We start from the raw sequence: 7,488 nt of genomic DNA on the forward strand, positions 1-7,488 counted from the left end.
TCTCACTTCCATGATGTGGGAATAAGCTTTTATTCCTGAATAAGGTGCCGGGAAATAGTTTAGTGTTTTGAGGAACAAAATGGAATGATTCTAAATTTTCAAAGGAATCTATGGTGACAGTATAAATTAGAGGTGTCAAAAAGGAGCTAGAAGGAGGATAGCAACTGAATCTGCAATAGATGTTGGGAACCAGGGATGTAACTAACAGTGGCATAAGGATTGAACCCAGAGTCCAATTATGAGAGCTGTAGAGTGCAATACACCACTTAAATGTCCAGGTAGAGGCAGCAAGAACTCATGTGTACGCTAGGGTTTCCTGAAGGAAAGCACCCAAGGAAGAGTTTGCAGAGAGAGATTTTTTCAGTATTCTATCATTGCTCATCATTTGGAAAGCTTTTGTTTGTTTGTTTGTTGGAGGTGGTAGTGGTGGTGGTGGTGCTTTGAGATATAATCCTTAAAATACATTGATCACAAAACCTTTGGTTCAGTACTGCTAAAGCTTTAGAAATCCATTTGTGACTCAGTTAAGAGGGTGTTCCTGCGAGACCAGACTTACCCCATACATCTGCAAGACTGACAATGGATTACAGAATCCACACTCACCACGGACTGCTGTGTTCTTTCACTTTTCATATTTTCCATGCAAAGAACATGCTCAATGTTAAAATATTACCATACACAAAGGAGACATTTTTACAATTTTTCTCCTTAATTATGACATTATATGGTAAGAACGTTTCATGACAGAGAAAAGAAAAAGAAGGAAAGAAAGGGAAAAAAAGGAGGCAGGAAAGAAATATCATTTGTTCCAGCATAAGTCATATGTAAAATAACCAGAAAGTACTGATTGTGTTAGAGGCAGATAGGACAGCTTAAAATGCTAGTCACAGTCAAGGCTTTTCATCACAGCTGATGACTACTGGCTAAGGTCCTCACTAAGTGATGTGCTAAAGAATCTCCAGCCAAGAGGCAAAAATGAATAAAGCGAAAATTACTGCTATTACCCTGAGTTGAAGATGACCGATCAGGCCAAACTGACCTGTGAGGACTGAAAGTCAGTGAGCCGAAAGCTGTGTCAGAGACCCAGCCTGCTCTGAGTCCCAGGGATCCTGCTTCTCCCATCAGCAATAATCACTGTTAAAGGCCTGTCATTGTCTGCTTTTCGCCACAGCTAAAGAGCACCCAGGAGTGTCTGCAGCCACACCATATTTTACCTTCCTTTGTCCAAACATAAAATTTACTATTGTCTTTTAAAGAGATTTGCTTTCCTCCATTTCCAGATTCCCTTTTGTATTTATTTTTCACACAAAGAAGCAAAACACTCTTCGACTCTGAATTAGCTGATATATCCTAGTGTTACTTTAATATCCCCTTAATCTAGATGATCTTTAATCTTAAGCAATATGAAATCATCTTTTAATTGTTCAGTTAACCAAATGCTTCTTTGCATTTTAACTGGTAGTGGTATAGTTGTTTTGCTGTTTATATTTATATGCATTTTGCTATATTTCCCCCAAATTTTTTACCTTTTTATCATCCCCCCAAAACACACATACACACATGCATGCATTCAAATGGAAACTTTGTGTTTCATTATTTTTTAATTTTCTTTGTCCAAACCTGAAATTTAGTATAATCCTTTAAAGAGATTTGCTTTCTTCCATTTCCGAATTCCCTTTAGTATTTGTTTTTTCCACCTCAAAAACCAACAACAAAATAATCCTTGAATCTGAATTAGTTAATGCAGTTTGGTGTTATTTTTAGGCTCCAAAAGTGAGTTTGGTTTCACAAATAGCTGACGAGAAGTAAAGTTTGAAGTAGTTAGTGCCAAGGATTCTAGGCCTAGGGATAAAGTGGGTGGCTTTTGTTCCAATTCTATGAAAATACACCCATTCTTGTGATATATTCAGCAGCCCTTCTCAGCTAACTCAGGCATTGTGGTTTGTAAGCTCTACAGAACAAACATCATTAATCTTCCAGTCAAAAGCAGGAACTAAACAAGTTCAAATTCCAGACATATCTCTTCCTCCTACCCCTTGTCCTGCCCAGATATAGGTGCCAAAGTTCTAGCTTTACAGGTCTGACCTGTTAATTACTGTACCTATGAGAACCAACCTTATTGTGGAGAAGCAGCAAATGCTCTCCAGACCCTCTAGATTGGAAGCCATCTGTTATGGTTTAGATATTTGGTGTCCCCCAAAGCTCATTGGAGAGACTTTGCAAGAACATTCAGAGGTGAATGATTTGATCAGGAAAGTTGTAACCTATCAAGGAATTATTCACTGGTATGGACTAACTGGGGTGGTCACTGTAGGCAAGTAGGGTGTGTTTGGAGAAGGTAGGTCACTGGCAGCTTGCCTTTGGGGCTTACATTTTGTCCCTAATGAGGAGACCACTCTCCCTGCTTCCTTGTTGCCATGTTCTGAGTTGTTTTCCCCTATCCCACCCTTCCACCATGATGTTCTGTCTCACTTTGGGCCCAGAACAGTGGATTCAGCCATCTGTGGACTGAGATCTCTGAAGCCATGAGCTCCAAATAAACTATTCCTCATCTACATTGTTCTTGACAGGTCTTTTGGTCACAGTGATGAAAAATCTGTTTAAAACAGAACATTTTCCTATGTTTGGAGAAAAGCCAGTCCTCTGAGCCTCTCACAGGAGCTCAGAGCTGCCACTGTACCTAACCCCCACTGTTTGTGACTGTTGTATTCTGTCTGACTATTCTCATACCTAGAGTCTTCAGTTCAAATCTCAAATATGGCTCCCTCAGTATGGTTCCCTCAACATGGCTCCCTCAAACTGACCTCTAACTCAGGTGATCTTGACTGTTTCTGCAAATGACATTTCAAAAGATTAGATCCTGTTCCTCAAATCAACCCATGCTTCGGGCAGAGAGAACCTTCACCACTCAGAGTGGAAAAGTCATCTATAATCAGCTACCCCAGAGTAGCAGCTTTTCACCCTGGGCAAACAACAGAATCAACTCAAATCACATTCCCTCAAACTGAGAAAAACTGCCTGAGATAGCAAAGTCAGTTCTGGGCCAACATGACAGCAAACATGTACGATACGTACACAGTTCTGGTTTGGAAACTGTTAGTAGTCAAGACTGTAATTCATAAAGTAAAGCAGTAAAAAAGATGTTCTAGTATGGAAATTATTGTCATGATAATTAATTACTGTGTTAATCTTAGCATAATTAAATTATTGTTCCTACAAATTCTTCACATTAGGGAAACTTCCTCCTACTCCCCTTTTAATTTCCCCTGAATCTAATGCTGTCTGATACTTCTTAGTTCCCCTGACCAACCAAGTCTATAATTATGGCAATATACTAGCACCATTCAAAAGCAAACTTTATAAACTGCTTGTTCTATCTTGTCTTGCAACACAGTCCCTGTTTTTTTTTTTTCTAATCTCTCTGGCTTTTGACCTCAGTATTGATCATGACTCATTACCATTGCTGGTTAGCCCTACTTCTACAGTTTAAGGAGGACTCAGTTCTCTTATTCATTATAAATCCAACTTTCCCTCCACATCAGCAAACTTCAGCTTCCATTAGAAACTATTCCTAGATATTTTCTCAGTCTATATATGGTTCTATAACAAAATACCTGATGCTTTATAAACAATAGAAGTAATTTATAAGCAATAGAAGTTTATTTCTCACACTTCTAGAGGTTAAGATGTCTAAGATCAAGGCATCAACAGGCTCTGCATCTGGTGATGGTTTCTCATGGAAGACACCACCTTCCATGTGGGTACTCACCTGGTGGAAGAGACAGAGGGGCAAAAAGACACAAAGGATTCTAGATCACTACCTTAAATTTCCCTTTTAAGAGCACTAATCCACTCAATCACTTCCCCCAAATGCCCTCCATCTTAATATCATAACCTTGTGACTTTTGGAGGGACACACATTTAAACCACAGCAGGTATGCATGGGTGGTAAAGTTATGGAATATTTTTTCTTTCTTATGAAAAGTGGCAAACACCAAAATTACTTTTCTTTTTATAAAAAGGAAGCTAAACAGTATAATCTGCCTGGTCATCCTGCTCTCAGTAATCAAATCATCAGCTTTCTACAAGTAGAAGCCCCATCGGGTTTCTCATAGCCTCCCCTACTGGTGCCCACTTTTCCCCAGCCTCTCAGTCATCCTGACTGTAGCTAATTTAGGGTGTTCTAAATGTTAATCTTCTTTTATGAAATGATATTTACAAGTGCATTTAGCAGGCTACTGTCCTAGTTCAAAAGATCCATTGAGTGTATATTTCTAGAAGTGACCTTGCTTAGTGGGGCATATCATAGTAGGATAAGTCTTTGGGTTTTGAGGGGGAGATTATGTACTCCTAAAATCAGTTTCAAAGTTATAATTGCTAAAAGGCAAAGATACAACAAATCTAATTTTGTTGGTCTTAAATGACTTTAATTATGATTCTAGAATGGGCAGCATTCCAGACTAAAAGTGCTTTAGATTGCCCCATTCTACCACATGTGCAGGTTATATTTATAGTTAGAGGGAAAAAAGTGATGTACAGAAACAATCTGACTGGTTGCCGTTGGCATTTGCCTTCTATGGTTATGTTTTTGTAGTGTTCATCCCCTGATTGGCTGAAGGTTCAGTTTCCATGATTGGCTGAGACAGATTGTCTTTTGGTGTAAGTATATATTCTTGGATTATGACAGTTTGTGCATACCTCTAACAAAGTTACAGTTTACTATGGATGGAGGTCACTTGGGGCTGAACTTTATCACTCAAGTAAAAGATAAATTTAGATCAATTTAACATAATGTATTTCCAAACCATATTTGGAAAAAAATTTAAAACCATATTGTGTTGGGCTGGGGATGTGGCTTAAGCAGTAACACGCTTGCCTGGCATGCGCAGGGCACTGGGTTCGATCCTCAGCACCACATAAAAATAAAATAAAGATATTGTGTCCACCAAAAATTGAAAAATAAATATTAAAAAATTCTCTCTCTCTCTCTCTCTCTTCTCTCTCTCTCTTCTCTCTCTCTCTTCTCTCTTTCCCTCTCTCTTAAAAAAAACATATAGTGTTTCCACAATAAACCTAAAGAAGGGAATTCTCATTTATTCAATTTGACTAGTAATTATTACTATTATGTTGCATACATACTATGCAGCAGGCATGATTCTAGCTCTGTTGTCTTGATAAGAAAATGTAGACAAGCGTGGGTCACACTAAGATAGCAAATTTAAAATATTTGGAATGTCCTGTAGAGTAGAAAAGTGTAGGCTTACTACATCAAGCCTTAACTCTAAATATTTACCAGCAGCCTGCACGATTTAGCTCTAAGCCATTACAGATAGTTGAATGGTAAAACCAAAAAAATATGCCCATGACATAATACCTGGAGCTCATTAATGTCACTCTATTTGGAGAAAGTCTTTGAGGATATAAGTATCTTGAAAGTAAGGATCTTGAAATGAGATAATCCTGCGAGAGCTATATCTAATGACAAGTGTCCTTATAAGAGACATAAAAAGGAGACATACACAAGAAGAGGAGGAGGTCATGGGGAAATTGATAAGAATTATGGCATCCATCAAGGAATACCAGGAGCCACCAAAAACTGAAAGAGGTAAAGGAGCATTCTTCCTCACCATCTTCAGAGGGAACATGACCTTGCTGACACACCTTAACTTCACACTCTGACCTGTAGAACTGAGAGAACAAATTTTATTATTTCAAGCCTCCAAGTTTGTAGTAGTTTGTTACCACAACCACAGTAAACTAATATATCCATGTACTTGAATTTGTAGTCAAGTTCTCACACCCGATAGCAACTGAGGGTATATATAGTCGATGTATAATAAATCCTTAATGGACTTCAGACCAATTGCTTTGTATAGTTGAAGGACTAGCTCTGGGGTAGACGAGAGGGAGAGGGCAGCCCAAATTGATTCAAGATTATTATTCTACTCATACAACATTTGTAATCTTACAGGAGAAAAGATAAAATAAGATGCAGTACATTTTTCTTTTCTTGCCTACTGTGAGCTATATCAAACATGAAAGGGAAAACATAGCACAAAGAATTCCGATTTTTTCAAACACAACATGCTCATATTTTGAGAGAATTGTTGTTCAAATAATTCCAGAAATATATTCTAATTATATATTACATAGGAGGTACATGGATTGGACTCTTACCTTTTTCTTTTTAGGTCCAAGATATCTCCCGTTATTCCCTTTTTTCTTACTACTGATAAAATAAATAACACACAAATAAATTTTTATTTTGTATGAAAAGATCTGTAAATTCAACATTTACCCTGAAATCATTCATAATTATATTTTTTAACATAGAAATGATAAATTAAACCACAAACCAAACTAAGCAATTCTCAATGCCAAATGTAAAGAATATTTACATTCGAATAAAATAGAAATCTTAAAACTGCAAAAAACAGCGGCAGTGAAAGTAATAACACACTTGGACTAAAATTAAAACAAACATGGAAAATAAGAGAAAAATGTGTCAGATATTTTTCTGTATACTTTATCTTAGACACCTAAGCATAGCTTGGGCATAATTAAGCATAAAGGAAAGATGGATGATGAATGAAAGAAAGGGAAATAAATAACTGAGCGAGAATGTTTTGACAAATATGCCTCACCGGTTAATTTCCACGTACAGAGCTGAGCAGCATCTGCATCGCTTGCATTTCCTTTCATTACCCGGCCACCAATCACTTGCTCATTTATCATTCCCGTACATACGTATTATTGAAATGTGATGATTCATCGTTTTCCATTGATCAAATAACGTCCAGAATTACCTTCCAAATGCTTTGCACACCGTGGTGACTAAATAACTAAAAACCTGTAAGGCTTCCTTTTAATAACATATTCAGGAAGATTTGGTAAACTTCATGTCTCATAATTTCTCCCATTAGCATGGGGACCATGCTCTCTCTGCAGGCTCCGTAGGCCTTCATGCCACTCTCCCTCCAAATCTGTTCATTCCACATGCTTTCATGTGTAAATGAACAAAAATTGCTGTCAATTGAGAACATTTGGGAGCCATTTTCCTTGCCTTCCCTTAAGTAAAAATATAAAAAGAACTAGGAGCAAATCGATGTGACTATTATATGAGAAGTCTCTTTAATATGTCACTTGAATAGTCAGTCCCTGGGAATATACCATCTTGTAAGCAAACAGATCAGATTTTGTAAATTGCAAGTAAACCTGCCTTTCTTCCAGAAAGTCTACATGTGTGTGTGTGTGTGTGTGTATTTGTGATATATATTCTATGGTTATTTTTGCAACTCCCTCAAGAGCTTAGGAGTGTGTCAATTTTAGATGTTCAGGAACTGTTAATGGATTGTAATGGGCATATGAAGCTTCCCCTTCTAGTTTGCACAATCTCCTTTACTGATGCCAGTAAATTGAGGATTTAGTCACCCTGATATGTTAGCCTTGATGAAAATTTTAAGACCTCTATGGCATGAAAATCATACA

The sequence above is a fragment of the Marmota monax genome, unplaced genomic scaffold (genome assembly GCF_021218885.2).
Source record: "Marmota monax isolate L192 unplaced genomic scaffold, Marmota_monax_Labrador192_F-V1.1 WCK01_AAM20220418_F8-fsc00172, whole genome shotgun sequence".
Lineage (NCBI taxonomy): Eukaryota > Metazoa > Chordata > Mammalia > Rodentia > Sciuridae > Marmota > Marmota monax.